Source organism: Polyodon spathula, chromosome 22 (assembly GCF_017654505.1).
Source record: "Polyodon spathula isolate WHYD16114869_AA chromosome 22, ASM1765450v1, whole genome shotgun sequence".
Taxonomy (NCBI): domain Eukaryota; kingdom Metazoa; phylum Chordata; class Actinopteri; order Acipenseriformes; family Polyodontidae; genus Polyodon; species Polyodon spathula.
The window spans coordinates 19389546-19413840 of NC_054555.1; the positions used below are offsets into that span (position 1 = coordinate 19389546).

General features: G+C 43.8%; 1 long non-coding RNA gene across 1 annotated transcript; it reads right to left on the reverse strand.

Moving 5' to 3' along the window:
- Positions 1–619: 619 nt before the first annotated feature.
- On the reverse strand, positions 620–23986 carry LOC121296892. The gene is made up of 4 exons (XR_005947111.1): positions 23971–23986; positions 10802–10808; positions 1783–1786; positions 620–691 (listed from the first exon to the last, which is right to left on the reverse strand). It is a non-coding gene; the product is annotated as an uncharacterized LOC121296892 (long non-coding RNA).
- Positions 23987–24295: the final 309 nt, after the last annotated feature.

Here is a 24295-nt window from a genome sequence, read left to right on the forward strand (position 1 = left end):
AATAAAGACTGAAAACTGACAACCTCAATTTTCCCAGGATGTCTGGTAACCCTAATGCAGTTACCGGAGATACTGTTTGCCTACCTCTGAGTCAGGTTACCTTGTATAGTTTGTTTCCCATGTTCAGAAGGACAGAGTCTAGCTGTTGTTCACATTGAGGTTTAGCAAGTGAACCAGACTCTGAGTTAGCCAAGCTGACCTCTTTCGATGGACTCTGTACGGTTCGTTTCCCCAAGGAGACTTTGTTGTTCACACTTCACACCAAACTGTGCAGAGTGTGTACAACCTTGTACTTGGCTTGATTCATGCGTCCTTCACAACTACAAATCTGCCTGATTCCAGCCTTGCTGAAGCAACCCCAGATGAGTCAAATTTTCAGCTTTGCCCAACGCCTGGTCGTCTAATGATTAGACGGAGACCTGGAGAGGCCTACAAGCCACAGTGTCTCGCACCCACTGTGAAATGTGGTGGAGGATCGGTGATGATCTGGGGGTGCTTCAGCAAGGCTGGAATCGGGCAGCTTTGGCATGAATCAAGCAAAGTACAAGGTTGTCCTGGAAGAAAACTTGCTTCCTTCTGCTCTGACAATGTGCCCTAACTCTAAGGATTGTTTTTTTTCCAGCAGGACAATGCTCCATGCCACACAGCCAGGTCAATCAAGGTGTGGATGGAGGACGACCAGATCAAGACCCTTTGTGGAGTGACTTGAAGGGGCAGTTTGGTACATTTAAATAATAAAATCCACATAATTTACTAAATGACAAAACTATTATATATTACATCAACCTCCCAACCCTGCCATATCTAGTTACACTTTGATTTTAGAAATCCTTTTAAATGTTACAAAATTAAAGCCATTTTATTTATAAGCCACCTCCACACTATACACTATTTACAGAGGCAGGCATGAGCCCTGCCACAAGCACCTTTTGATTTTAATGTCTTGTACAAAACAAGACTCGGTACTGCTGAGCTTTCTTCCCAAGCCTCACACTCAGCATTCCCTGATTTCCATGTGTAAAATGCACTTCACATTAGTGCTGACCTCGCTCAGGCTCCACCGAATCTACTGGTACAGGGTGGGCAAAGCAGGCGTCTGGTGATTTTGCCTCTATAGTGTTGCTCATGAACTTTGCAGTTTTTAACTCGTCGTATAATTGAATACTAAAATCAGTGAAGCACAATCTAACTGCATTATTTAGAAGTATAAATGCTTATATAAACAAATAAAAATCACAACACTCACGCTTTGATATTTTTTGTTTTATTATCCTTTTAAAAAACGACCATTTCATAACTCATCGCGAGCGTTTTGAAATTGGTAAAAATGTAATCATCACATTAGTTGGAAATACACATTTAAGTGTACAGTAATTGAAAACGACCTACCATGTCTATTTTTTTTTTTTGCTCGGAGGCCATGCCATCCCCTGTCCAATTCTGTAGCTCAGCTCCCTTCCTAAATGACCGACTTCCACCTACCCCATGGAATAAATTTTCGTGCCATTTAGTTAAGGCTCACAAGAGTATCTGTCACAGATATTCTTAAAGTTTTGATGTAATTCATGTGATCATGTCAATACCATTAAATATAATAATGCCAGTCATAAACATGTAAAAAATAAGAAAGCAAATAAGACGACAACAATGGCAAAACACTGCATTCTATGGTGAAAAATTAAGAACTAAGGTACTGCGCTCAAGGCGGAGCTTTCCCGAAGTAAGTAAGCTAAATTAATTGCGTATTCATTATTGTTTAGTGTTTGTTTCTTTCCACACTACCTGCCTTTAATGAAGCTATAATTAGCAATTTTAAACCATGGTGGTTTCTTAATTGAATTATATTTTCTGACGACAAAGAAATAAGCTCAGAACTATTTTTCTAACTGTACAATCCTTAAAGGAAATTGATCACTTTACTGTGTGAAGGATGTAGTCACTACACTACACACCGTTGGTTTATTAAGAAATTCTGTCTGGAGCAACACACCTCTTTTTAAATCTTGCAAATAACACTGCAGAATTAGGAAAGAAACAAATTTGAGGATTAATTATGCATTTACATTAAACTTAAGTGGAGTACTTTAGGTAGGATTACTCTCACTTGACATTGCTGAACTGTTACTAAGTTGTTTCATATTGTTTATTGTTATTGTAAATGCCAGCAATAAGCTAAACAGGTCTTTTCAAAACACCTTTATTTGTAGACTAAACTACAGTGTTAGTGGAAGACTGTAAATGTGATTCTCACAACTGTGCTGGACATTTGGTTTTCTGAACTGTTGTAATATAATTCTTAGGTTTTCCTGCTTATTTTAATGACAACAGTATAAACATTATGACAAGTTTGAATTGTCTTCAGGTGCTTTACTTACTATTACAGCAACAAGTCTGATTGAAAAAAAAAAAAGTTGTGGTAATATTTATTAAATTTACTTATTTTAACTAGCAACATTATATTTCTTTTCAAATGCCACATTTAATTATTAATACATTGATAAAAAGTGGGAACAAATGGAATTGGCCATGTTTGAAAAGCGGAATTTGGTATTCCCAATGTAGTGACTTCGGTATACAATTTATTTATATATCAATTAGTCTCAAGGCGCACTGTTTAAGAAAGGCCAAATGTTAGTAGTTGAGACATACCACAATAGTTATGTGATATCATGTAGAGCTCGGATTCCCTTGACAACAAATGACATCCTAGAAATAATTGGCAAATTAGCGCATGATAACTTAAAACAGGCTCAGCATCATCAGGAGTGACATTATAACAAAAATGCATGGATTCGGACCTTTCGGCCTGGGGATATGGTGATGTTGCTCCTGCCCTCAAGTGAATCGAAGCTGTTTGCTAAATGGCAGGGCCCATATGAGGTGGTACAGGCGATGGGACAAGTAAATTGTGAGATTTGGCAGCTCAACCGCCGTACTAAAACTGAAATTTACCACATTAATTTGTTGAAACCCTGGAGGGAAAGGGAGGCCCTGTTCATTGCGGGAGATAATGTCGAGGACAAATTTGGTCCTGACGTTCAACCCCCTAGCAAGGGAAGGTTGTGGTGGGCGATGAATTAGTTCCCAGTCAACACCAAGAGATACAGGGGTTAATTGGGAAGTTCAGAGATGTTTTTTCTGAGTTGCCAGGTAGAACGAATATAATCGAACATGTTGTTGTTACTTCCCCAGGTGTGAGGGTGTGGGAGAGACCGTACCGCATCCCTGAAAGGGGACGGTGAGCCAAGAGGTAGCGGATATGTTAGAGGTTGGAGTCATAGAGCCTTCACGGAGCGAGTGGTGCAGCCCGATTGTCTTGGTTGGCACCAATCGTTTTTGTGTGGATTTCCACAAAGTGAATGCGGTCTCCAAGTTCGACACATACCCTATGCCTCGAGTGGATGAGCTCTTGGACCGGATAGGAGGGGCGCGGTTTATCTCCACCCTCGATCTGACGAAGGAATACTGGCAAATTTTCTTAACTCTAAGCTCTTGCAAGAAAACCGCATTTTCGACTCCGGAAGGCTTGTTCCATTTTATGACCATGCCGTTCGGGCTGCGTGGGGCTCCAGCAACCATTCAGAGACTGATGGATCACGTGCTAGCTCCACATCAGAAATATGCGGCCGCGTATATTGACGATGTGGTAGTGTTTAGCTCTTCCTGGAAAGAGCATCTTCTTAGACTTGCAGCCGTCCTTCAGTCTCTAAGGGAAGCAGCGCTAACAGCCACCCTGAGGAAATGTGCGTTTGCCAAACTAGAAACACAATATTTGGGTTATATTATGGAAAATGGTCACGTGAAGCTGATGGCCTCTAAAGTCCAGGCTTTGATGGACACTCAGATGAGATCCCTTCTCGGGTTAGCAGGTTATTACTGTAGATTCATCCCCGAATTCTCCACTATCGCTACCCCGTTAATGGTTCTCACTAAGAAACAGGCTCCAAAGTTGGTAAAGTGGTCAGCTGAGTGTCAGGGGGCTTTTGATGTGATAAAGAGTCAAGCACCTGCACTAATATCTCCTGATTTCAGCAAAGAATTCATCCTCCCGACTGATGTGTCTGACCTAGGTCTGGGGGCAGTCTTGTCCCAGGAGATTGACGGAGTAGAACACCCCGTCTTGTACATCAGTAGAAGATGCTTCCTCGGGAGCGTAACTATTCGATCATCGAGAATTAATGTCTGGCCATTAAATGGGCTGTGCATTCCCTGTGGTATTAACTTCTGGGGCGTCGTTTCGTCCTTGTCACAGATCACGCTCCGTTGAAGTGGTTAGACACTATGAAGGATAACAACGCTCGGATAACTCAGTGGTATCTGGCGTTGCAATCTTTCAACTTTCAGATGAAACATCGTGTGGGTCAGGAGCACTCAAATGCAGATTTTTTTTCTAGGGAGGGGGGCCAATTGGGGAAGGTAGTGTTGGCCGAGTGTGCCTTCGGCTGCACTCTGAGGAAAAGGATATGTGACAGAGAGCGAGAGGATCTGAGCTGTAAATCTCCCTCATGACTCAAGAGGGTGCTAAGCAGAGGTACTTGCATGCCTGTACTGAGATGGGCCGACTTGGAGAGAGGGGCGGAAAAGGAAGTCGGCCAGCTTGGTGCAGGGCGGAATGACCATATTAGGGGACAAGATTAGTGTGATCAGCTGTGCTGCATTAGACAATTGGCAGGTGTGCTGAGTTGCGCTGATCATGGGGTGGAGTTTCCTGATATATAAGGGCTGTCGTTTTGCAAGTGCAGGGCTTTTGGAGGTAACATGGAACCTGGGTTGCTGAGCCATTTGTTTGTTTGCTACGTGTTTTTGATTTGTTTATTGTCAGGACCGGGGTCGGAGTGAGTCGTCACTATAAGGAGCTGCCGCACTACTGCCAGCACTTTCACCTTGGACACCACACACCCCGCACAACTGAACTGGACACGTCAGCACCTGAGCACCTGCACTGTCCACCACCTTGCAAGTGCACAATATAGCTGAGAGGGACTCGCTGTATTGGGACATATGATTTGTATTGTTCTGCTGCTTTGGACTGCATTCCTGTAATTAAAACACACCCTCTACCATTGCTGGTATTAGGGTTATTTGCACCTGGACCAGTGACTCTGTGACATCTGTTCCATCTCCACACCCACCACACCATCACACATCCACACAACTTGTCAGAAATATAAAACAATTGTTTATTTAAGGGAAAAAGGGGTGCACAACTAATCTAATATTACAGAAAGGAAAGTCTATTGGTTAGAGATATGCATGAATAGTAATATGCAGTTCATTGATTCCATAGTCAAACAATTACAATGACCATAACATCATTAGCATATATGGTTAATATACTAATACTGAATATGTCATCACACAAAGTGTCTACTTTGCATTAATATTTTAAATACCCGTTTCTCGTTGTAATTGATCATGTCAATATGCATGAGAATTAATTCAACTTCCCATTCAAAATGGAATCCAACATTCCAGTACCTAATTTAGCAAATTAGTTTTACCATGTTAATTTAGTTTAGACGTGATGTATCAAACTAATAATATGTTATCAATTTCAGTTGCTTATATATTCAAATTAACTCAAATGGGGCAATGATGAAATTCTCTGCATTTACTAGGCAACACTTTTGATTTGCACATTTCAAACAAACATACATTTCTTACACACTCTAAAACAGGAAGTTATATTCTATTTCTAGAACAGTTTCCATTTACCTTGATTGCATTTGCTTCAGTTACTTTCTTGAGTCATAAAGTATATAATATTAGACATTTCCATATACAGACGTCAGTCTGTGTCGATGAATACTGCAGGTCTCCAGATCCACAGTTCCAATGTAGACAGGACTTTGCTGTACGCATTGTATTGCGTAGGCTCGCAATAACCAATAGTTCATTTTCAAATGGAGATCAGCTTGTTGATCTCCAAGGCTTGCAACATTATCTTTGTTTTCCACTAGGAATAGTTCAGTTGATCAGACGTAACTGTTCAGCTAATGCATTGCAATTGAAAAGTTGTATAGTTTATAAAAGTGCTCTTGTGGCAATTCTTCTGTATGGCTTTAGTTCATTTCGTGCAGATATGTGGAAACAAAGGTCCGCTTTCCGATTAATCCCGTCACTGATCCAGTCTCATAGGACAGACGGCAGGACCCTTCCTCAGAAGATGGTTCTAGCCATTATTCAGAACATTGGTTCTTCCTTGCCTTCTGTGAATTCGAGCATGTATGCTCCCATGCCTCTGCAGCTTTGTTCAGAGCAGTGTAGCATCCATTTCGTACCTCCGAACTTCAAGACAACTCTAGCGGGAAGACACCGCATGTGCACACCTCCTTTGCGGTCGGCACACATGTCTGGGCATAGCAGCTCGACTAGAAGCAGCAGAAGCTCACTCCACTTTGAAAGTCAGCAGGTTTTGTGATTCTCTCTTCAGCCCTTTGATTAGCTAGTCTGGTTATTTGTCCATGTGAAGTGTCTTTCATTGGTTGTTCTCGTACCGACGCAGTCCCTTGTTCTCCATTGGTACGCTATTTCGCCCTCTGTCGGCTGGATTTACGACAAGGACTGTTTATCGTCTTAGTGTCAAGGTATTCAGAATTGTCTGGAAGTTGCAATCAGCAAAATACTACTGGCGCTGAAATGCCTCTTTCAGTGATAGGTAGAGATAAGCCATGTGTCCGGTATTTAATCTATGACTCTTTTTAAAAAGAGTCATAGATTTGTCAGTGGGGGAGTTGGAGACCAGAAACCAAGAAGACACAGAGAATGGTTTAAGACTCCTCGCTGTATATTCCAATCCTGTTATTTTCATGCACAGAATGATGTGATGACCCCCCTCTAACGCTACACCAAGAATGGAACAATTAATAGACCTAGAGATGGTTACAAGGCAGTGCAGGTGCCAGTGTTTTATGCAGTAGTGTAAAGCAATTTTATGCAGGCCAGCAGTTAAGCATGCAGTCTATATCTGTCATGACAACTGACAGCTGCATAGGATCAGAGGATGATTCAAAATCAGGCAGAACCACAACAAATGTCTTGTTTAAATTTAAAGTTGATTGTAAAATTGTTGAGATACTTTTGTTGGAATATTTTTTCAAAATTGTATAATGCAACAAAAATATATTAAAAGGGTTAATGCGTGGTCAAAGGTTTCTCACTGATAATTTACCCTTTCTCAGTCAAAACAACTCAGTGTCTAAAAAGCTTAGAGGGAACGCTGCTCACACTGGAACACTGCAGCTACTTCTACCTTGCTGTCAATCACTATCAACGTGCTCCTGCTGCCAACAAACTTCATACCAAACAATGGTCTTGGCAGCTTAGGGCAAAGTGTCTGAGGAACGTCTGAACTGTAAACTGATTGTACTGTATTCTGATAATGGGCTTGAAGGAAACTGTCGCCGACACAGACTACAAAGCTTATTTCTTCATTGTCAGATAATATCATTTAATTAAGAAATGGTCATAGTTTAACATTGCTAATTATATCTCTATTAAATGCATGTAGTGGAAAGAAAGCAACTAAACAATAATTAAGTATGCAAATAATTTATCTTACTTCAGCAATGCCCCGCTCGAGTGCAGTACAGCAGGGCTAGGTTTTTCAGCATAGAAGAATGCAGCACTTTGCCATTTTTATTGCTTTCTTGTTTACGTGTTTACAACTGGCAGTATGATCTTTAAATGATATTGACTTGTACAAAACTTGCAGAATAGTATCCCACCATCCTCATATAGACAATCAAAAATTGTTTTAGCTGTCTTTTGCTGAAACATGGCTTTTTTCTTTCTCCGTTGGTGCAGCCGCCATGTTGAGTTTCAGCAGAGACATGTGAGTGAAGTCACATGATGAATGAACTCATCTTGGCTGGGTGTAGGGCAAAAAAAGAAATTGAAAACTGAAGATACAAGTGAAAATGACAACACTGCAAAATGCCTAATTCTGCCGTTCCATCTGCCATTCCGCAATCGCGGAAAATCAGTAGCCCTATATAAAGTGTGGAAACCCAAACTGTGGTAAGATTTGTGAGAAAGTTGTGAAGAGAATGTCTGTGTGTGATTCAGGAATCCTAGCTGTGTTAGTACTGCTGTGCATAAGAGAATGTCTGTGTGTGATTCAGGAATCCTGGCTGTTTAGTACTGCTGTGCATAAGGGAATGCCTGTATGTGATTCATGAATTGTGGCTGTGTTAGTAGGCTGTGCATAAGAGAATGTCTGTGTGTGATTCAGGGTTCTTTGCTGTGTTAGTATGCTGTGCATAAGAGAATGTCTGTGTGTGTTTCAGGAATCCTGGCTGTTTAGTACTGCTGTGCATAAGAGAATGCCTGTATGTGATTCATGAATCCTGGCTGTGTTAGTAGGCTGTGCATAAGAGAACGTCTGTGTGTGATTCAGGGTTCTTTGCTGTGTTAGTACTGCTGTGCATAAGAGAATTCCTGTGTGTGATTCAGGAATCCTTGCTGTGTTAGTAGGCTGTGCATAAGAGAATGTCTGTGTGTGATTCAGGAACCCTCGCTATGTTAGTAGGCTGTGCATAAGAGAATATCTGTGTGTGATTCAGATCTAATCTAATCCAGTATGTATTACCATCACTTGGTAGATCTTCCATCCTCTCCTCTTCCAAAACGCAGCGCAACCTCTGCAACAGTCTCCCTCTGGGGGCAATTCCATCCTCCCCTCTTCCACCATGCTGCTCCGCCTGTACAATGGTCTCCCTCTGGGAGCAAGTGACACTTCCCAACCTTAGGCCCAGCCGTGTTGCTTCGTCCTCAGCCGGGAAGGTTCTCCGAGAGCCAGAGGGGACCCCTGGCCAAATCTATCCTAACAGTCTATCAGTCTGTCACTCTAGATTCCCCTTGGTGTCAGCATCGATGCTCCCAGCCTTGGATGTCGATCGGTTCAGTCTCACCTCCGTAAAGACAGAACTGACAGGAGAATTGTATGGTGATACCGTGAGTGTTTGTTTGTTTTGTCGAGTCTAATACCGTGCGTGTTTGTGATTTGTTAGACGACTAAACAAGATTGCTTAAGGCCAGCACAAACCTGGACAACACTTCACCTTGTTGCACCATGAACTGTATTTGCTCTACGAGCACTAGAGCACGCGCTGTGGACTTGTGTTTGTGTTATGTATGGGTGTAAAAGATTGGGACTGTTTATTATGTCAGGGCCAACCCGTGGATTACAGTACAGCGATACACGCCTCTGTATTGCTTATCATTGTTATTATTTACTGCTGTTTAGCCATCGGGCAATTGGATTATAAAATAAAACACCATTGCACCTGGATTATCATTGTCTGTCTGTTTATTGATCACCTCCACACTGATAACCACTTCACCATAGCCCCTATAGCATTAGCAAATGTGTTTTAACTGTTATGGATATAAACTGGCCCCTATAGGATTAAAGGTGCTTTTATGCTGTTATTGTTTTACAAGAATTGTCTTCAGACTCCAGCTAAGCTTCAGAAACATGTAAACACTATTCTAAAACTCTGGCTGTCATTTTAATGTTTACATGACCAGGTGTGCTGCAGCTATAGCTATTGCAGCCTGCCCTGTAGGGTTGTTCTTAAAGCTGCCAGCAGAGGGCAGAACTGGTCTATTCTACAATAGGAAGATCAAATGCATTTCCACCAATGTACAAAACCTTCTTGTCTGGATTTCTTTGAAAATAAACCTCTGTCATGTACAAACAAATGGGGTATTTTTTTCTCATGTTTTTAGATGTATTTTTTAGTAAGCTTTAAGCCGAGGGGACACTAATCTGCATGTTGATAGAAAACTGTAGAAAGGGATACTTTTTTTTTGTAGAAAGTGATGTGCAAGCTGCAAGTTTCAGGCAACTTTTGCAAGCAACTGTAGGACAAGGACTCAATTTTATTGAAGCAAAATTGCTTCATAGAATAAATCAGCTAATGAAAGTTGTGTTTTCAGTATAATTTTGTCTCAAATAAAGGCTTTCATTTGATATAACTTAATAGAAATGGATAAAGTGAATTCTACTTTTTGTTTAAAGCCATTTGAACATTGCAGTTCAGCAGACACAATTTGAAAATATTGTTACACAGTTAACAATTGATACATAGTTACTGATATCTTACCTGGCATAAGGAATTAGGAATTCTGTTCAAAATAATAATACAAAACTACAACAATAACCACATTTCAACTTCTCTCTATTTACAATTAGCTTTATTTACACATTTATTTACACAAATAAAACAGAAAAACATTCAAGCCAAAAATAACATTCAAAACAAAAATTATGAGATTAATGGTAAATATTATAACTCAAACTCTGCAATCAGATTTGGGAATCGGATTTCTCTCAGTAATCTGATTCCAGGTAATCAGATTTGTGGAAAACTGATCTTGCTGCTTGTAAACGTGGTGATCAGATTACAATACTATTTTGGCTGTGCGCATGTGTACTAGGATCCAAGAGCAGTCCTGTGTATGAGCAGTTGTGTGTGTTTGGCATGATGTCTCATTAGAAGGAAGCAGCTTACTACTGAGTGACGAGAACACACCGAAACAACAACCTCTTCAAAAGAGTGGTGGAAAAAATGGCACCTGCTGGGTACCACAGAACAGTCGACCAAGTGAAAACAAGATGGAAACTTTTCAAATGACACTTGTGTCATACGGAAATTCTCTCTCCAATCTGCATCTGTAAATTTCATAAGTACAGTTATGTACCACCAATCCCTAACTCTTTCTTTGACCCATACAGTACGACTGGGCTCACTGAAAGCAACAGCTGTACGTAACAAAATTGAGGTGCAATCGTCACCATGGCCCTGTTTGGCCTGCTCTAGAGCTAAACTCTGACAACAAAGAAGCATGAGCATTCCAAGATTCGTATTAATGTTTAACTAAATCAGCATTATCAATGCTGAAATGCACATTACGAAAAATGTGTAATTGATCGGCATCCTGACTGGAAAGTGGTTGAGTAATATAGAGAGGAGAATAGCTATCGCCTCGGGAGCCTATCTGCGGTGGCTTGACTGGTGACTCTGTGCCTGCAATTTCTACAAAATGTCATCGGTAGCATTTAACCCCTATCAGGCAAAAAAATGAATCAAGAAAATACCATTTTTTTAAATTGTATTTTTTTTTTTTAAATAAATAAATTTATGTATATAAACAAATATAACAACAAGATGACATATCTCTAAATTTGGCAATTTATAAGTAAGGAAATCTGATTACATCAACGCCATGTATACCGAGATAACTATCACATTGGCTTATCCAATTTCCTCTATATTTTTCCTATTGCAAAATCTGAATCCATGGAATCTGATTACAGCGAAATCCGATTACTTCCTGCCATGTAAACTTAGCGAGTGAAAAAACTTTTCAAGCACTGGGTGCTTCATCTTGGACCAACTGCATACAACAATCTCCTCCAGTGGAGAGCCACAGCGAAGGGAGAAAAAAGACAGCATCTCCCGTTAAAGTCAAGTCCATGTCCACACAGATTTCTCAATAAAAGCAATAGTATTTATTTCATATCTTCAGGACTTCTGATTTTCTGTTTTAACTGATACAAAAAAAATGAAATTGGTGTACAGCCAATAAACACTGGGAATGGAAAAAACTGTGGAAATGGTTAATCAATTCATGTTGACTTTACCCTTTTCCCATTAAAATATAATTACAAAACTAATAATAAATACATTTCCCGGTGTTGCTGGGCAATGTCCCGCCTTCCTGACTTGTATCTATCATTGATTCGTTCTGAATACTTTAAACTCGCCCCCACTACTGAGTGACAGCACATTCCTACATTTCTATTGGAGAATCCGCTTGCAAGATTTAAAACAAGATTACAATCAGGATGGAGGCTTGTTAGCGGAATTTAAAGCTGTATTACAGTTAAGATACAGAGGATTTAAAACAGAATTGTGTCGAAATGTAAAAAAATGCCTCCACACAAAAACCCCAGAAGAATGTGCCTGTGACCGTAAGGATTTCGTTGTGGAAGTCAGCAAAGGAAAGAAGGTACAACTTAAGTGTGCAAGTACTGTCGAGTTACTATACCTATTTTGACAGGAAAAAAAAAAACAAACGCTCAAGCATTTTGGAAAGTAACCGAAAACACTAATTTCATACAGTATATCAAAAACGAAAAAAAAAAAAAAAAAAACGATTTACATAAAACTTGAAAAGAGCTAAAAATAAGCACCAAAAAATACAATTAATAAAAAACTAAAAACAGAAGCCCTAGATATCTTTAAAACTTCACAGCAAACACAGTTAACACATTTTGACACATAGGTTATATTTACATCCTGAGCATTAAAAAAAAGGCATAATACCACAGTAGTATCGTCAAAATGGCATATTCGTCAAGATTATACTTGACTCCTGAGCACCCCAAGACCACTTTAAAAAAAAAAGTCTCATGTTAAATCACTCGACAACACCCACAATTTGTGGTTTTTAGGAACTTTTAAAAAATAGTCTCTGAGGATGTACATCATTCTTCACCAACTGCAGCACCAAGCAAAAGAGACAAATAATCTTCGACAAAAAATACAATAAAAAGCATACCCCATTGAAACACCTTTTCTTTAAAAATAGTCTAGTCCCCTTGACTTAACAAACATTTCTTGTGTATTTAGATGTATTTTGAATGATCTGGGTTAGTATCAAGTTGAATTGAATTCAGTGTTATTAAAGAACCCATGTTTATGTTCTCATGTTTTAAATGTAATTTGAAGGGTTCATATCAAGTTGAACTGAATTCAGTGCTATTAAAGAACCCAGTGCATGGTATCAGCTAATGGTTTCCTATTCAAGAGAGTTGTTGGCTCACCTGCATATACAGCTTTCCATATACAATGCCTATAGAAAGTATTCACCCCCTTGGACTTTTTCAGTTTGTTGTGTTACAACCTGAAATCTTGATGCATTTAAATGGGATGTTTTTCTCCTTGATTTATACAACCGACTCAACAATTTGAAAATGTAAGATAATTTTGATTATGAAACAACATGAAGCAGGTTGGTAGGAAAGCCCTGCTATTTAAAGTTTTATGTTTATTTTAGAACAGCGTTTCCCGCTCCGCTCCTCTTATTTTTTGTTTATGGTTTGTTTTTGCAAAGTGGATGGGAAGCCCATCCACATTACTTAAAACTCGTGCAGAAGGTGGCCATCTCCCGAATTAATTAAGTGATTAATTTATTGCTAATCGGGCTAACCAGCATGCTCTCATGTTCTACCTCTCTCCTCGTTCCCTTCTTTATAAATTTTCTTCTGCCTAAAGGATCAGTGAAGGTGAGTGCCCAGCCTGACCTTAGTGTTTATTTGTGTTTGTGACTTGTTTTGTTTATTATTTTATTTGTGTGCTCTGTGAGCAAGAGTTTGTTTTTGTTAAAACCTTTTATTTATTTTTGTTGTTCTGAATAAAACGGCACATGCCACACCCTTGAATTGCAGTACCTGCCTGTCTGTGTTTGTTCCGCCTTCTGGCCTGATGTCACAGCTCAGCCATTTCCTGCCACATGTGGTGTACAGTGTGGGATCATCAGCACCTCCTGACTCAGGCCAGAAGAAGGGTACTGCAGTGCCCATGACGTCAAAGCAAAAAAAATAACTAAATATAAAAACTCTCCCTTCTCTTCCTACCGTCCTTCTTCTCTCTCCCTTTTCCTCCTCGACCTCCTCATGCGTCGGTCGTATGTCGGTGGCGTTCAGACGGACTGTACGAGTAACTCCCCCCTCCTCATCACAAAATTTCAACTGCTCCACAGTCGGTGCATAAGAGCCACGTGTTGCCTGACCGCTACCACTCTCCACCTCAGGAAGAGTAGGAGGTTGGCTGGGAAGCCCTCCTCCGCAGCATGGTAGTGCATTATTGCTGCTGCATCTGTGGGGAGTGGGGGCATTTCGCAGCAAACTGCCCCCTCCCACCAGAGCAGTGCCTGCTGTGCCCACCCCCACTACCGCCCAAGAAGGAGGAGCCCGAACGTCCTGCACCTGAATGGGAGGAGCCCGAACGTCCTGGCCTGATTGGGGGGAGCATGAACGTTCTGCGCCTGAGTGGGAGGTGCCCGAACATCCAAAGCCCAAGAGGGGGGAGACGGTGCGTCCACAGCCCGAGGGGAAGGTCTAAAGTCCACAGCCCAGGGCTCCACTAGCAGAGGGAGAATACCTGCTGGTTCCACCTGGTGGAGCCCCCCACCTGACACACTGGGAGGTGGAGGCAAGTCACTCCACCAGCTAGTGGTATCCTGCCCTTTTCCTCCTCACACGCACCAGACCTCGGCAGGAGCCCCCTGCCAGTCTTCGCCCCGGAGTAGGGGAGGAGGAGCCAGGAGCATGGCGACACCACTGCCCTCTGAATCCTGAGGGTGGGTGGGGGTCGACTTTCCCTCTTGTTGACGCAACCAAGGGAGCAGGAGCTAACTGTTCCCCTCCGGGTGGCAGGGAGCGTACTGCGATCCGTCTCGAGAGGTGGGTGTGTTCTCGCCCGTACAGGACCGGTTTCCCCTCTGTAGCCAGGGACGAGCCCCTGATGCCTTCGCCGCCTCCCTGCTCTTGGCTGCTAGAAGGGGAGGCACGGCATCGTGGGGTGGAAGTGAGCCAGGCTTCCCTCGCTCTCCAGACGTCGTGAACGGTGACGCCTGACGACGGAGTGGTGTGGTATGTGCCACCTGGAGAACGAGCAAGAGCTGCCTCTGTCTCCAACCCCACTAGAGGGAGAGAAGCAGGAGCTGCCTCTCCCTACACCCATAGAAGGACCAGGACGGATGCTGCTCCTCAGCAGCCCCTGCATAGGTTCCTGGCTCTGGGGGAAAAACGACGGCTGCAAAGAGGGCCAACCCCGGCACCACTCTCTGCTTCGCCTGGGGCCGCTGCTTGGCTTGCTCCACCTATGGCCACTGCATTTTTATTTTTTATTATTTTTTTATTTTTTTTATTTTTTTTAAACGTAAAACCTGCATGGAAGCACCTAACGTCTGGGTGGACCTCCTGGCTCTCTGGCTACTAGTCCTGCAGGACCGCAGGAAGCACTGGGGCCGGAGCCTCAGAAAAGGGGGCTGCCAGCTACCAAGAAGGGGGGGAGGTCAGGAGACCACCTCCCCAGCAGTGGGTGATGTCAGACCAGAAACAGGAACCAGGAAATAAACAACAGAGAGGTGGAGTTTGGTGGAGCTGAGCTTGATGGTTTCGCTCAGCATTTAATGAGAAACAGAACAGAAAATAAAAAGGCTCCTCCTCCCTCTCATGGATATTTTAACTATTAACTATTAATTAAAACCTCCACCTACAATCCCATTCTCCACTGGGGGACAACCCGGCAGCTGCCTCCTGTACCTACTCGATTGCTAATCAATCATTCAATTGGAGCGACGGTACAACTGCACGTGAATTAATAAAGTGCAATTCCCTGTGCTCACATATTATTATTTTGGCTGCACGGGAAGTGCTGTGCAATCCTCCTGCCTAAAATACAAATATACATTTTAAACACTCTAATTGTGTTCACTCTGTGGCATGTTATGCACAATGCGTTGGGCAGGCGAGGCCCAGAGCAGCTCCTAAACACAAACATGAAAGGGCACAAGGGCCCAAAGCAATTTAAACACAAAAAGAAAGACAAAAAGCTTACAAAAATAACAATTTCTGGCTGAGAAATGACGGATTCAAGCTTTCAAACTCAAAACAACAACCTGCTTCCTCAATTCCCTCATCCTCAATGAGAAGCAGAGGCCTCCTTTTATGTCAGTTGGCTGGGCGCTGATTGATCGTTAATTAAACTAATCATCTAATCAACCCCAGCCACCTGAACACAATGAACCCAGGCAGGTAGGAGAATTTAACCCCATCCCTGCCAATTTCTAAAGAGCAGAGCTGTGCTCTGCCACACCCTCTGGCTCTGGGAGTGGCGGCTCCTCCCTCTCTGGCTCTGGGGACGGCTCCTCCTCCTCAGCTCCTGGACGACGGCGGCTCCCCTCTCTGGCTCTGGGAGCGGCAGCTCCTCCTCCTCCTCTCTCGGGCTCTGGGGACGACGGCAGATCCTCCCTCTCTGGCTCTGGGGACGACGGCAGCTCCTCCTCCCTCTCTGGCTCTGGGGACGACGGCAGCTCCTCCTCCCTCTCTGGCTCTGGGGGCGACGGCAGCTCCTCCTCCCTCTCTGGCTCTGGGAGCGACGGCAGCTCCTCCTCCCCCTCTCTGGCTCTGGGAGCGACGGCAGCTCCTCCTCCCTCTCTGGCTCTGGGGACGACGGCGGCTCCTCACCCCTCTCTGGCTCTGGGGACGACGGCAGCTCCTCCTCCTCTCTGGCTCTCTGGCTCTGGGGACGACGGCAGCTCCTCCTCCCTCTCTGGATCTCAGGACGACGGCAGCTTCTCCTCCCTCTCTGGCTCTGGGAGCGACGGCTCACCCCTCTTTATTGGAGTGACCGGGGCATCTCCCATGTCTGCCCAGTTGTGGCCATCCTCCTCACACCGGCCACACCAGTTTGCCGGTGGCACATCTGGGCAGGACTGCCAACGATGGTCCTCCTTCCCACACCAGGAACACCAGGGGAAGAGGCTGGCCGGGTCTTCCAGCGGTGGCTGCAGCAGCTTACATTTCTTCAGCTGCTGCTTGTCCTGACTTTGCCGCTGTCTGCTCTTCTTTCCCATGTTAAAAAAAAAAAAAGATCCCCAAAATTCCAAAAAAAATTCCAAAATAAAAATAAAAAATACTGCTCTGAGCCTCTAGGTGGCGCTATCCCACTTCTGACACCAAATGTGGCAGGCTGGTGAGTGGATAGAGGCCCAGAGACAGTCTGAAGTTCAAAAAAATAACTATTTTATTATAAATAAACACAAAAATGAAAGGGCACAAGGGCCAAAACAAAGCAATTTAAACATAAAAAGAAAGACAAAAAGCAAAACTTACAAAAATAACAATTTCCAGGCTGGGCAATGCCTTCACTGGATTCAAACTTTCCAAACAACCAAAACACCAACCTGCTTCCTCAGCTCCCTCCTCCAAATGAGAAGCAGAGGCCTCCTTTTATGTCAGGTGGTTGGGCGCTGATTGATCATTAATTAAACTAATCATCTAATCAACCCCAGCCACCTGAACACAATGAACCCAGGAAGGTAGGGGAATTTAACCCCATCCCTGCCAATTTCTAAAGAGCAGAGCTGTGCTCTGCCACACCCGTGTACCAATGACTATACACCAACATTAACATACAACATATAAAACAAAATACCAGAGAGGCGGGCACTTTGCCACATATACCACCCTTTGTGCAAAGAACACATGGCCTCAATGGCCACCTCCCCCCTTAAAATCCCAAAAGTCTCGCTCAAAGTTCTGGGCCAAGAACAGGGACTTTAAGGGGTTGATGGGCGGCAGTGTTGCCAGTAGCCAGGCTGCTACTGGCTATGCTGTCAGCAGACGTACTGACAGTGGGTCAAATCTCTTCTCCCGCTGTACCACTGGCAGCAGAAATGCTGCCAATGGTGCTGCTGTCAGCAGATGTGCTGACAGCTCCCAGACTGACTCCTTCAGCCGGGGCAAGTCCAGCAGCGGAAAAGCTGCTGGGGTTGATGCTCTCCAGACCTCCCCCAAGATGTCCGGCAGCGAAACGTCTGTGGGGGAAGGTGGTCTCCTGACCTCTACCCCCTTTTTCATCGCTGGCAGCTCCCTCTGGTGGGGCTCCAGCCACACTGACCCCTGCGGTCAAGCAGAGCTGACGGCAACCACTGGCGAAGCATTTCCAGCTACCCCAGGAGATGCGGAGCGGCTGGCAACCCCAGGCAATGAGGATCGGCTGGCAACCCCAGGCTATGCGAAGCAACAGGCAACCCCAGGCAATGCAGAGCAACTGGCAACCCCAGAAGATGCGGAGCAACTGGTAACTCCAGGCGATGCCAGACAGGCATCCTTGGGTGAAGCGAGGCAGGCATCCTTGGGCAAAGATGTGTGGGAAGTCAGTACAAGGTGGGGTGCGGGTTTTAGCCTACTTCTCGACCACTGCAGCCAGGTGGTTCTTCCCAGTGCTTCCCTCAGCAGCCTATTCACGGGCTGCTGAGGACTGCCAGCATCTAGTCCTGGTCCTTCTGGTGAAGGGAGAGGCAGCTCCTGCTCCTCTCCCCCTGATGGTGAGGGAGGCAGAGGCAGCTCCAGCTCCTCGTAATGGTGGGGGAAGTAATACCAGCAGGCATTCATCCTCTGCTGGTGGTGGAAGTGATACCAGCTCCTGCTGCTCCTCTCCTGGCGGTGGAGGTGGCGGAGGCAGAGAGAGTTCCTGCTGCTCTGCTCCTGCCGATGGAGGTGGCAGAGGAGTGTAGTCTTCTGGTGACAGAGGTGGGAGCGGCATGTAGTTTCCTGGCGGCGGAGGTGGGAGCGGCGTGAAGTCTCCTGACGGAGGTGGGAGCAACGTGTAGTCTTCCCTTATTACAGGGGACTGGTGCAGCTCTCCCTCACTGGCAGGGGACTGGTGCGGCTCTCCCTCACTGGCAGGGGAAGGTGATGGAGGCAGAGGAAGCACCTGCTCCTCTCCTCCAGGTGGTGAAGGTCGGGGAGGTGATACCAGCAGGCACTCACCCTCTGCTGGTGGAGATGGGGACAGCAGGCATTCTTTCTCTGCTGGTGGAGATGGGGTCAGCAGGCATTCTTCCTCTCCTTGTGGAAGTGGGAACACCTCCCTCTCGGGGTTTGGATTCCTGCGGTCCCCCCGTCTGGGCGCTGGACTCTCACGTCCCACCACCTGGGTGCTGGAAACCCTGCTACCTGGGCTGCTGTTCTGCTTAAAGTTGCCTCCAAGTAGCAGAGGACAAACTCCACACCTTCCTCCAGGGAGTTTGGGGTCTGTTCCCTATCATTCGCCTCCCATCGCTCCCTGTCCATCAGCCACAAGACCTGAATGGCTATGGGCATGGACTGAGCCTCCAGCCCAGCATTGTCCTGGATCCAGTCCCTCAGCCTGATGGCGTCTTCTGACATTTTTTTGTTTTTGTTTTTTTTAGTTTTTGGGTTTTTTTTTTAAACAAGAAACTATGGTTCCTGCTCTGGTCTGCGTCTAGGAGGCGCTGGTAATACCATGATGACACCACGTGTCACAAAGATGGCTGTAGTGGTTGACGTCAGACCAGAAACAGGAACCAGGAAATAAACAACAGAGAGGTGGAGTTGGGTGGAGCTGAGCGATTGGTTTCACTCAGCATTTAATGAATGAACAGAACAATAAACAAAAAGGTTGTAACAAACAAAGACACAAGACATGGCACTTTCGCCAAATTAAAGAGACAAACAAAATGGACTACACAGACAAACACGGTGAGCTGATATTTTAACTGTTAACTATTATTATTATGACTCAATTGCCAATCAATCATTCAATTGGAGTCACGATACAGCTGCACATGAATTAATAAATTGCAATTCCCTGTGCTCACATATTATTAAATTTTACTTGCACTTGAAGTGCTGTGCAATCCTCGTGCTTAAATACAAATATACATTTTAAACATTTGTGTTACACCGCCCGTTTATATCCCGTGTACCAATGTCTAAACACCAACATTAACACACAACATACAACACAAAATACACACAGGGGTGGGGAACTTTGTCACAGAGCCCCACAAAGGGGAGCTGCCGGCCATGAAGTAGGGGGGAGGTCAGGAGACCAGCTCCCCCAGCCGCACTGTTGCGGTAGGAGAAACAATAGCTTATGCCCCGGAAGAGGGAGCCGCCAGCCACGAAGAGGTGGGGGGAGAAGGACTTCCCGCCATGGCTGCCCCCATCGACACCTTGCTCCACCTCTTCCGGGACTTTGAGACTAAGGGGGGGAGGTGGCCGTTGGGGCCATGTATGGGTTGCAGAACAAGATTTCCTGCTCCGCCTGTCTTATTTTGTGTATGATTTGTTTTTGCAGCGTGGATGGGCTTTTCCCATCCACGTTAATAAAACTTGTGCAGAAGGTGGCCCTCTCCTGAATTAATTAAGTGATTAATTTGTTGCTAATCGGGAGATGTTCACCTGTATAAATACCTGCAGCTCTCTGCACTCCGGGTGGGTGTACAGAGGAGAGTACGAGAGTGAGCGAGGAGCGAGGAGGAGATATTTAAAAGAAGCGTAAAGGATCAGTGAAGGTGATTGGCCAGCCTGACCTTAGTGTTTATTGACTTGTTTTGTTTATTATTATATTTTTGTGCTCTGTGAGCAAGAGTTTGTTTTTGTTAAAACCTTTTATTTATTTTTGTTGTTCTAAATAAAATGGCGCACGCTGCGCCTTTGAATTGCAGTACCTGCCTGTTTGTGTTTGTTCCGCCTTCTGGCTTGATGTCACCACTCAGCCATTTCCTGCCACACAACAGTTAATGAAAAATAAAAAAAAAAACTGAAATGTCTTGGCATCAATTACAGCTGTGAGTCTTTTGAGGTAAGTATCTACCGGGTTTGCACATCTGGATCATGCAATATTCGCCCATTCTTCTTAGCAAAATTATTCAAGCTCTGTCAAGTTGGATGGGGACCGTTGGTGGACAGCAATCTTCAAGTCTAGTCCTTGCTTTGACTGGGCCACTCTAGGATATTCACTGTCTTGTTTTTAAGCCACTCCAGTGTTGCTTTGGCTGTGTGCTTGGGGTCATTGTCCTGCTGAAAGGTGAATCTCTGTCCCAGTCTTAGGTCTTTTGCAGAATGAAACAGGTTTTCATCAAGGATTTGCCTGTATTTAGCTGATTCCATTTTGTCCTCTACCTTGACAAGCTTCTCAGACTCTACCGATGAAAAGCATCCCCATAGCATGATGCTGCCACCACCATGCTTCACATTAGGGATGGTGTTACCTGGGTGATGTGCTGTGTTGGGTTTGTGCCAGACATAACACTTTGCATTTAGGCCAAATAGTTCAATTTTTGTTTCATCTGACCACAGAATCTTTTGCCGTATCTTTTCAGAGTCTCCCACATGCCCTTTTGCAAATTCCAAGCAGGATTTTACATGGGATTTTGTTCAGACATGGCTTGTCACTTTTCCATACAGGCCAGATTTGTGGAGTACCTCAGCTATTGTTGAGACATGGACAGTTTTTCCCATCTCAGCCATGTAACACTGTAGGTCATTCAAAGTTGTCCTTGGCCTCTTGGTGGCTTCTCTGATCAATGCCCTTCTTACCCAGCTGCTCAGTTTGGGTGGACGGCCTGCTCTAAGCAGATTCTGGGTGGTGCCGTATACCTTCCACTTCTTAATGATCAGCTTGACTGTGCTCCAAGGGATATTCAATGCCTTTGAAATCTTTTTATACCCCTCCCCTGATCTGTGCCTTTCCACAACTTTATCCCAGAGTTGTTTTGAAAGCTCCTTGGTCTTCATGGTAGTATCTTTGCTCTGAATGCACTACCCAACTGTGGAACCTTACAGATACAGGTGTATTTAATATGAAATCATGTGAACAACTATTATTGCACACAGGTGGACTCCATTTACCTTATTGTGTGAATTTTGACGGCAATTGGTTGCACCTGAGCTTATTTGGGAGTGTCATAGCAAAGGGGGTGAATGCTTATCTAATGAAGACCTTTGAGGTTTTTATTTTTAATTATTATTTTTGTTTTTCACCCCTACATTTTGAACACATTGAAAGTGTTGAGTAGGTTGTGTAAATCAAAGGAAAAAATCCAATTTAAATGCATCAAGATTTCAGATTTTAACACAACAAACTGTGAAAACGTCCAAGGGGGGTGAATACTTCCTATAGGCACTGTACCATGCTTCTATATTCCCATGCGACCCGCTGACTCTATTGTGATGAAAGTTCTTGAGGAGATCTTGTCATGGCTCTGACCCACTGATCCAGCTGTGATGAAATTTCTTGAGGAGGTGTTGTCATAGCTCTGACACGCTAATCCAGCTGTGATGAAAGTTCTTGAGGAGATGATATCATGGTTATGGGTACCACAGGCTTGACATTAAAGATCCTGCCCTGGACCCATGACTTTCCACTGCTATTGCAGCCTGGAATCCCTGGCGTTTGGCTCTCTGTTGTTTCTAATTGCTCAACCGTGGGCTCCTATGAGTGGGACCTTGTGTTTTACACGACTTATCTTTCAACTTGTAATTTAGTCCTTCAGCCACAAGATGTCTATAGTAACATCAGTATAGTAAGCCACCTAATGAGCAATCATTAAGCAATCATTTCATTACTTTACTTTAACCATTTGAATTGCTCATCCCATTGCTACAAAGTACTTATTAGCAGATTAATAAACAGAATGCTTTAGATGGCTACTGACATTTATTTAACCCTTACATCCCTGTGAATACGTCTAACAGAATTCTTCAATATTATTTCAGAGAACTCATGAGTGTATACATTATTTATAGGTGTTAATTTACCAGTACATTTTGTAATTTATTTATTTATTTTCTTGATATCTGGATCTCTCTGGGCACACATTTCATCAACAAAAGAAAATATATGCCCCCCTGAAGACCCCAGAGATGTACCCTACTTAGTTTAATCCAGATGGTTGTCATGCTGATGCGCTGGGCAGACTGCACTGTGGTTGATTCCTGGAACCAGCATCAGAGCCGTTGTGTGTGCTGATGTGGTGGGGAGGGAAAATAAGCTGATCCCTGGAGCCAGCATTACACTTCAACCATCAACACCAGACAGAAGGATATCTACATCATCAGATGGAAAACAATGCGAATGGATGGAGATGCAGATGGATCACATTAGTTTACTCTAAAGCTACACTACCGGTCAAAAGTTTTACAACACCCCCATTTTTCTAGTTTTTATTGAAAGTTAAGCAGTTCAAGTCCAGTGAATAACCTGAAATGGTACAAAGGTAAGCGATAAACTTCCAGAGGTTAAAAAAAAGTTTAGGTTATCAAAAACTGAAAAATAATGTACATTTCAGAGTTATACAAAAAGGCATTTTTCAGGGAACAAGTAATGGGTTAACAACTTACAGCTGTTCTGCAGCAATGGAAGTAAATTAAGCCATGAAATGTGATGCTAACACTTTCTACAGGTGTCCCAACTTTTGTTGATTACTTACAAACCCTCTGTCTGTATAAAAGCAGTACTGGAACAGACTGTGTTACTACACCCTCTTAAGCATTATTTGGACAGTAGTGTACTGCAGGAAGTAGTATTTTGCTATCATAATGGATAGAAAAAGGCAATTAACAAAGGAAGACAGACAGACCATTATAACCCTTAAAAGTGTAGGTCTTTCCTTTAGAGAAATTGCAAAGAAAGCCAAGGTGTCAGTGAGTATAGTTGCCTACACCATCAAAAGGCACTTGGAAACTGAAGGAAACTCTGACAGGAAGAGTTCTGGCAGACCCAAAGCGACAACAGAATCAGAAGACAAGTTTCTGAGAGTCAACAGCTTGCGTGATAGGCGGCTCACAGGACAACAGCTTCAAGGACAGCTTAACACTGGTTGAAGTAAGGAAGTCTTAGTTTCAACTGTGAAGAGAAGACTTCGAGCTGCAGGTTTGACAGGTCGAATGGCAGTAAGAAAGCCATTGCTAAGATGGTAAAATAAGAAAAAGAGGCTTACCTGGACCATGAAGCACCGCCAGTGGACTACTAAAGACTGGAAGATGGTCTTATGGACCAACGAATCAAAAATTGAAATCTTTGGTTCATCATGCAGGGATTTTGTACGCCGTCGAGTAGGCGAAAGGATCGTTCCTCGGTGTGTGACACCAACTGTAAAATATGGAGGAGGAAGCGTGATGGTCTGGGGCTCTTTTGCTGGATCCAGAGTCGACGACATGCACAGAGTGAGTGGCACCCTGAACCAAAACGGCTACCACAGCATTTTGCAGCGCCATGCAATACCCTCTGGTATACGTCTAGTTGGTCAGGGGTTCATCCTACAGCAAGATAATGACCCAAAACATACCTCCAGGCTATGTCAGAACTACCTTATTAGAAAAGAACAAAATGGTAGGCTTCAAATCATGGAATGGACAGCACAATCTCCAGACTTAAAACCCATCGAGCTGGTTTGGGATGAACTGGACAGAAGGGTGAAAGCAAAGCAACCTGCGAGTGCAACACATTTGTGGGAACTTCTGCAACAGTGTTGGGAAGAACTTTCCGAACAATATTTGATTTCCATTGTAGAAAGAATGCCACGAGTGTGTTCGGCTGTTATATCTACGACAGGTGGCTACTTTGAGTCAAAAATTTAGATTAAATTTTGTTAAACAAAACAATTCCATGATTTCTTTTTTATCTCCATTTTTTTATTTGTTCTATGCTTTAATTTCAGAGTACATTGAGACATTAAACTG